This window comes from Piliocolobus tephrosceles, chromosome 3, assembly GCF_002776525.5.
Source record: "Piliocolobus tephrosceles isolate RC106 chromosome 3, ASM277652v3, whole genome shotgun sequence".
Classification (NCBI taxonomy): Eukaryota; Metazoa; Chordata; class Mammalia; order Primates; family Cercopithecidae; genus Piliocolobus; species Piliocolobus tephrosceles.
Window position 1 is genome coordinate 176,639,788 of NC_045436.1, and position 8,792 is coordinate 176,648,579.

Here is an 8,792-nt window from a genome sequence, read left to right on the forward strand (position 1 = left end):
TTGATACTGATTTTGACTCTGGATTTTCATTGATTTCAGAACCACACATGTCCTCAGGAACTAGCCACAGGCTGCCCGGCCACCTGAAAAGAAACTCATCCAGCAAATTCAACCTTGAATTATAAAAAGGAAAAAGTGCCAAGTGCAGTGCTTGGCACGTAGTAGGTACTTAGCATTAATTTATGCTTATAAATATTCCACACCAGGGCATTCCAAGTGTATTCATTCTTTCCTTAAATGCATTTAATGCATGGAAAGACTTAGACTAGTGCCAGGCATAGAAAGTACTCCCTAAGCGTTAGCCACTATTCTTATGATTATCATGGCATTGTTGGGATTGTCATCATTCATTCATTCAACAAACATCTATCGCACCCCCATGTGTGCCGTGCACGGCCTTGGCACTGTGGAGTCAGCAATAAAAAAGGCACAGTCTCTGCCCTGCTGGGAGCCCAGCCCCTAAGCGATTCATCCCACACTTAATGAGCTTGAGTTGTGATTCATGCCAGGGGCCCTGAAAGCATGAAGCAGGGCCACTGAGCTTACCCGGGGCTTCCCTGGGGAGCAGCTGTCATGAGTTGAGTCCTCAGGAACCAGCTGGAGCCAGCCCAGCTAAGAGTGGAGAAGAGCTCACGGAGCTCCAGAGGCTCATCCAGGGCTGCTCAGCAAACCAGGCATGAAGGCCAAAGACCCTCTGTACTGGCCGCCTTAACCAGCTTGTCGGGCCTCGGCTGCCAGGCCCAGAGTTTGGGACAGGGCCAGGCAGGCTCAGAGCAGGCCAGGCCTTGGCAGATGCTTGTGTGCTGAAGGCAGGGTAGCGCTGCCTGGCTGCCTCCCTGACCTCCCGGGGCATCTCCTTTGTGTGGCAGTACTGTCCCCCATGCCGAGCCCCTTGGGATCCAGTTTCTGTGGAGGCCAGGCTTGCAAAACCCAGGGTATTGTCCTGTAACAGCAGGCTCTGGGGTGGGTTCAATGAAAATCCAGCCCTGCATGGATTCTAACCTGAAAAGAATTATGTTACATCAATAGATGGTGCCCATAATGTGCCAGCATCCAGGGCTCTTAATTGACTCGGGCTTAATTAATGATTGGGAGAACATCCACGGACAGCCCGAGGCTCCAAAGGGAGGGGCTGGGGATAGATTAATAACATAAAGGACTGGATGGAGACACTCCGTTCAACTGCTGCTAGACCCTGTGTGGAGCTGGCTTTGGCGTGTGACAGTACAAAGTGGGATGGGAAAATATTTGATGAGAAAATCCCTCATCTTACACCGAGAGGACCTGCTCCTTCCCTGCTGCTCAAATCAGAAGTTACAGCTTGAGACACATCTGCGCCTGCCTTCTCATCACATTTAGTGAAGACACCCACTCTAAGAATCCTAGGACAAAGTGCCCTGAGGACTGGACCCATCTTATTCTTGATAGTTTGGAGACTCGTTATTGTTCCCGAGGAATTCTGCACATTTTCTTGGAGTCCTTTCTGTGGTTTCTAAGATAATTTAATGCAAGTTCTGTGAACATGTCTTTGGAATTTTATTAGCATGCCATGAGGGTTAGTTAAGAATTCCATAGAAGCTGGGGGACTCTTCCAAGTAAGAATTCCATGCTGTTTCTGTGAGAATTCATTAAGGATCACATGGCAACTCTGAGAGGTTTTCATGAAAATTCATTGAGAACTCCATAGGTCTTCTATGAACATTCCCTCAGACTTGTGGAAAAATTCTACGAGAAGGAGGCACAGATGACATGAACATTCTAGGAGCAACCGAAGGAAGTGCAGCAGGACTTACAGGCGGGCTTATAAAAGATTCCGTGAGGCTACTTTGCAAAAATTCCATCCAAATGTTTCAAGAATTCCGTAGGAGTTCTTTGGAAGCGTGTCAGAACCTTAAGCACATCCACAGCAGAGTTTTCTGCAGGAGTCGCCACTGCCTTAGCATTACGTCCACATGTGTCAGAACCCCAGCTCCAAATCACTGATCAGGGAGGCTCCCTTGAAAGAGACTCCTACTTTCTTTTCCTTTCTTAGTTTCATTTTTAAAATTTCTTTTACTAAAATGGAAATCAGTTTGTTAGAAACATACTCGCTCTGGATACCTGCTGAGGGTTAGAACACAACGAATAACTGACTATGGAAACATACCACAAGGAAATGGAAGAGTTAGGATCACTCTGAAGAGGAAAGAGTCTTCAAATCTTTCCCTATGAATCCTGTGAAGAATGTGTGTGATTGACAACATTTCTCGCATAGTCTGGTGTCAGGGGCAAGAACATGGGAGCGGCAGCCAGGAGTCCCTGGTTCTAGTTCCAGGTCTGCCATTAACTCATTGTATAAGCTTGGGCCAGTCTCTGGGTCTCAATTTCCCCTTTTGTAAAATGAGAATTTTTTTTCAAGGGCCAAATGTCCCATGTTTATTTACATACGAAATGTGTTTCACACAGTTACGATGGATGGAGTGCTTAACACCTGACAGCAGCAAGACCTTTCGAGGAACTGAACGTTGACTACAGTATATCATGCAAGTATCTATATATACACAAAAGAATTCCTTTTCTTAAAAAAAAAAAGTACAAAACATGTTCAGGGATAAATACAAGATATCAAATGCAAAAGAAAACACAAAACAAAACCAAAAAATAGAACCCTCTCAGAGAACTATAAACAGAAGGGACAGAAGAGTACCTCTGCTGCATTTTAATAAAGCAGAATTACCAGCATTAAATATACTCTTGAAATGGCTGAACTAAACCCAGGTGGCTCAGCGCTTAAGGTAACTGCCAATTGCAATACACAGGCGGTTGCATTGATAAGTCGGTGGTTGAAGTTGTCCATCCCGACTCTAAGTACCAGAACGTTTGGCAGTAGCATCCAGAACAGGAAACACTAACTCTTTTGACAGTAAAGGGTTAAGTCAACTGATTTTTTTTCTGTCAAGAGCCAGAGAAATGCTTGATATTCTTAGTTGTGTTTCTGTAATAGTTAATAAATTACATGACAAAAACCTGACTCTATAAATCTATTGGTCTAACTACGTGTTTGTAACTTTTATAGTAGTCCAGCCCTTTCATTATTTTCCCTCCCTGTGCTCTTAAAGCCAGCCTTGCAGATCTGCCCAGAAAACTAGTCCCTCTTTTTTCTTTTGAATAGTTTTCCCCATTCCTCAAAATGGAATTGAGGAAATCAGCATTCCTTATTAGATTCCTGGCTTCAGTTTTTATCCACGGCTGGGAATGAAGTGACCTGCAAGGCTGCTTTAAACACCCTTCGGCGTGGCCTGAAGGCAAAGGCACGCCCATACTGGAGTGCAGTTGTCTCAAATGTGAACTCACTCCCTCAGGGCAGGCACATCGAGGAAGTGCTAAGACACTTAAAAGTTCCTAGTGTTTTTGAGACCCACAATTACTTACAATTTATGTAGTGAATTCTAAAAATTAAAAACACTAAAAAAGGCATTATTTTAGCCTGTAATTTGTTAACCTATTCAAAATCCAAACATACAAAATGATTTATTTGAATTCAGGAACTGCCCCTGTTACTAAGAACACTGTTTTAAAGAAACGGTACAAAAAGAAAAATTCTAACCCAAAGCAACTCAGATGGTTTTCCACTAAATACTGACACAAACATGTAACAAATAGTATAAAAAGTTATTCATTTAGATATATATAAACTCTTTTAAACTCAAATACTGTTTTAATACTTATCGAGGATGTATACCACGAGCTGAAGGAAGGTACGTTGAAAGAGACTATGTTGCAACATATACTGTTAACTCTATTATACTGCAAACTTTTTGTAACAAAAATGTCTTTTTTATTCCAATGTGGACAGGGATTTTTCCCCATGGAGCATCTGTGGCTATTTCTCAGCTGAGCTCATCCTTTTGGATTTGATGAAGGCCATGCCGTGTGTCGGAATGTTGAGTATTTAAGGCAGCTTCAGTTTCAAAAGTTTTTGCGCACACGTTGCACTTTCTGTCTGACATGCCATCGGGGGATTCATCCTCGTGGCTGGGTTTGTTCTCCTGTTGGTTATTATCCCCAGCTCCATTTTGCTTGGACACTGGCTGAGGTTCCCTTAACCTGGGTACGATGAAGAAGTGCCTGGACAGAGAGATGTGAGACGTGTAGCAGAGACCACACTCCCGGCACTGGTAGGAAGAACCATCCGATTTGTGCTGAGGGATGTGTTCGTGGAACTGCAGCAGGTTTTCAATGGAGAAGCCACACACGGCACACTTGTGGACCTTAAAAACATTGATTTTCAGCTTTTTCAGTGGTTGAGTGATTGCTCCTCTGGGAGGCCTGAACTCCAGAACCGGTTTTTTCAGCTTCCACTTGGGACTGGGGACCTTGGTGTCTTCTTTTATTTCTGCTTCCTCTTCATTGGTGGCATCTCATTTCTTTCAGGTCAGGGTCCTTGATGCCATGCATCAGCTGGATGTGCTTCTTCCGCATCAACCGGTTGGCAAAGGTACGTCTGGAGTCTGGGCAGTGTGAGCAGGCGTACACTTTCCTGATGCCTTTGTGCGTGATCCGGTTGTGCCGGCACAGGCTGTGGGACGAGCTGAAAGGCTTGTCACACTGGCGGCAGGGGTGCTTCTTCACTTGCTTCCCGTGCTCCTTCCTCACGTGGGATATGTACACATCTCTCTCTCTGCGTGAACAGGCGGTCACACTCCCAACACGTCCACCCAGGACTGGCCACTTTCTTGGTTTCCATCAAATTTTTCACAAGAGATGGAGTTTTTTTCTCCAATTTCTCTTTCCCAGTCATGGATTTGGTGTCCTCTTTATTCTGATTTGCTGAATTTTGAGTTGCAGGCTTAATGCTCAAAGGCAAGTTTAAACCCAAATTTGGAGGCCCTTCAATACTTTTCAATGTGCCATGCATAGACTTGATATGGTCCATCATAAGTTGCTTCTGTGCATATAAAAGAGAACAGTCTGGACACTTGAAAACAGACGCCTTCTGGTTTTCAATGTGTTGGTCAAAGTGACGATACAGCAGGGTTTGCAGGGTGAACACAGTGTCGCACATGGAACACTTATATATTATTTTTGGTTCTCCTATCTTGATGCCAGGGTGCTGAAGGTAGGCGTGGGAATGTGTGCTTGGGGCAGACTTAAACGCCATTGGACAAATAGGACACTTGTAGAAGACTTCACAGTGAGAACCTTGACTGTGAGACTTCAGAGCAGCCACATCAGAGTACACAACATTGCAATGCACACATCAAAAACCAACTCTTCCTGTGTAGTGCAGACAGTTCTTGGTGACATGGGACTGGAAATGCACAGACCTGCAGAAAGCCCTGCACTCAGGGCAGGTGTAGGGAGATTTGTGCTGACGGATTCTCTGGTGTGATACATAACTGCACCGGATTAGAAGCAGCATCTGGCAGATGGTGCAAGTCTTGTCCACTCGGATCTGCAGCCTGCTGGAAATGTGTAGCCAGTGATGTCTCGTCCTAGAAGACTTCATTACACTCCAAACATTGTAGACTATGTCTACACAGTTTGGAGGGGCCTTCAACTAGAGGCATGGCTGGGGTGATGGAAGTGCTTGAAGGAGCCGATATGACTGTCCCAGTTATGCCAGACTGAATTTTTGTGAGAGTGTGTGTGCCGGCTCCCACAGGGCTCTAAAGAGTGGAAGTTGAAGTGGAAGTATTGCTTGATGGAGAAACTATCGTTTGATCTGCTGGGACTGGCTTTAAAATTAAGTGGGAACGTTGCATTACCACCCTTTTCTCCTTATGCCCATGGGCATGGGAAAGGAGGCTGCATTTGTTGTAAAAAACGAGGTTCTTTGTACAGTGGTTGCACGTTACTTTGATGCGCATGTTCCATCTGTCAGAGTGCTGAGTCAGACTCTTTTCAAGTGCAAAGGAGTCCCCACACTCCAAGCACTTGTACCCACGTGTCGGTAACGTGATCCCTGCATTGGCGGGAGGACTGAAGTTTGGGATGTAAACAGGGGCTGGATTGACACTGCTCAGCACCTTGTTGAAAGCTTCCATCACAGAACTCTGCAAGGACGACATCACCTGGACTTGAGACACCTTTTTGGGGGGTTGCGAGGCTGCTGCATTGATTATTGCCTGCTTTATTTGTTGCTGAGGTTTGGTTAGCACTTGGTGGAGTTCAGAGGTGGCCTGGGCACCCTGAGGCAAAAGGTTAAGGTTGGCAAGGTGCACAGTCTTTGGCATGAGTTTGGCGTTGGCCAGGCTGGATGCCAGCACCATGACAGTTTACTGCTGGATGGCATTGGCAGCTTTAATGATGGCACTGCTGGCGCTCAGGACAGAGGCAGCAGATACGACCCTGACTTTCACCATGGTGTTGTTAGCGAGCTTCAAATTAATGACTTGGGATTCTGCCGTCTTCACAGTGGACACTGGGAGGAAAACAGTAGCCACAGGCTTGATTGTGACCTGTTTGGGGATGAGCTCTGCAGGGGAAACTGACCACGTGGTCATGACCACGGACTGGAGAGGCACCCTGGGGGGAGAGGAAAGGACAGCGACTGATGCTAGAGATGAAAGAATGGATGTCACAGAGGCTATCGGGGACTCCATCTGCTTGGAAGGTTTCTTCCCAGAGTCAAGATCCACTTCTGGCAATACCCTGGTCACTGTTGTCTTGATTTCCCCAGAAGATGCCTTAATGGTTTTTATGTGAACTTTGGGGATTGCTGGTGTGGACCCTGCAGGAGAGGACGGGGAGCCCTTGCTGCTGTTCTCACTTGAGATGCTTCTGGGACTATCCTGTTGCTTTAGGGGTGGTTTTTTTTTTTTTTTGTTTTTTGTTTTTTTTGGTCCACTCGATGAGATTCTGGGATTCAGGAGACTTGTCGGCTGCTCTCCGACTGTCGTTTACTTCTTTTGGTAACAGGGAGGATTCCCTCGAATTGGCCACTGGTTCTTTGCAGGAGTCTGAAGCCGCCTTTTTAGGGCTGAGAGCTGCGATGGCAGCAATGCAGGATGAGAGCTTGGAGGATGACTTTGTCTTCATGGCACAACACCAGGGAGGCTGGTGTCATTCTTGTTGGAGCTCGGCTTCCCATCCAGGACTCTGTTTTCCAGCATTCTTTCAATTTATCCTCTGCTTTTCTGACTTTAAAAGGTTCATAAACACTCAGGTTTATAGAATTGGCTTCTGCTTCTCTCTTAACGACTTTCTTTTTCTCCATATTGCCTGATGTAGAGAGTCCCGTTTTGCTGGAGTTTTCCCCTCCGAGTGCCTTCAGCGTATCCTAGCCCTGCCGGGGAGCCGACCCTGTCAGCACGTTGGACCTGCAGCTTAGCACGTCCTCCTTGTCAGGGGGTCATCCACCTCCGTCTTCTCATCCTCATCAAACTTCAGCACTGGAGATCGGGCTAAACTGACTGAACGTCAAGTCTTTCGGAGTCACCTCAGGGGCAGGCACGTCTCCTTTCAAGGACTTCACTCCATCTTTACTGTGACTGTCGAGGGAGGACGCTGTTAGAAATCCATTATGTAGGCCATCGCCAGTGGGGTTATGGCCGTCTTTCTCCCCGCCCTTGACCAAGTGGATGTTCCCAACATTCTTGATGATAACACTGACACCCACGTCGGAAGATGATGGTGCGTGGGAGTCATCGTCTCCCTGAGCGTTCTGCTTCATGCGGCTTTTCATGGTCATTGTGTCCAGACTCAGTAGCTGCTTTAGGATCGACCGTATCTGGGATGTCAAATGCTGCCAGGAGGTCATCAAAGTCTGGGGTCTTCATATGCCCCATGGTCATGAATTTGAGCAGATGTTCTTGTGAACCTTGACCTTTTGGAAAGACTTTAGACCAATGTTCAGTTACTGTCACATGGCTACATTCTCAACAAATAGGAAAGGGTTAAAAGTAGTCCCAGTCAACAGGCCTTTTGGCCTTCATAATAGTCAGAAACATCCCCAACATCCGTTAGTAGCGTCTGAAAGAAAAACCACAAAACAGAACATACCCCCCTTCCCGGGGTTGGCCTTCGCGGCGGTCAAGTCCGGGCGTCTGGGCCGCAGCTCCTATGACCTTTGTTCAGTGCAGCTCCGCTGGCAGCTACTGCTGTGGCTGCTGCTGCTGTGGCTGCTGCTGCTGTCGTCCGAGTGGCGGCGGCAGGGGTGGCTTCCATGTTACGTGCGTGTCATCTGCGTTCCTGCTGCTGGGGTCTGTGTGTGCTTGTGCGGTGGAGCAGTCTCGCCGAGCGTCTGGCCCGGGCACCGCGCCTCCCGTAGCACCGCACTCTAGGCCTACGGCTGGGGGTGCGGGCCTGGGCGGCGGCGGCGGCCATAAAATGAGAATTTTTAGACTGGGAAATCCCCATGGACTCTTCCAATCCTGACAGTCTGTGGTTCTGCAAAGTAATAACGATGGTGCTGGTAATGATGATAATGGTGGTGATGGTGATGTTGGTGACAGTGATGGTAGTGATGGTACTGATTGTGTTGGTGGTGATGGTGGCAATAATACTGGTTGTAATGGTGGTGATGGTAATGATGGTGATAGTGATGGTAGTGATGATGACGGTGGTGATGGTGGTGGTGGTAATGTTGGTAGTAACAGTGGGTTATGGTGATGACTGATGTTGCTGATGGTAGTGATAGTGATGGTAGTGATGGTGGTAATGATGGGGGTAACGGTGGTGATGGTGGTGACGGGATGATGGTGGTAGGAATGATGGTGGTGATAGTGATGGAGATGATAGTGGTGGAGGTGGTGGTGATTGTAGTGATATTGATGATGGTGGTGGAGGCTGTGGTACGTGATGGTGGTGGG

At 47.0% G+C, this 8,792-nt stretch overlaps 1 pseudogene; it reads right to left on the minus strand.

The window, feature by feature from the left end:
- Positions 1-3,862: 3,862 nt before the first annotated feature.
- LOC111539001 lies at positions 3,863-7,775 on the minus strand (annotated as a pseudogene).
- Positions 7,776-8,792: the final 1,017 nt, after the last annotated feature.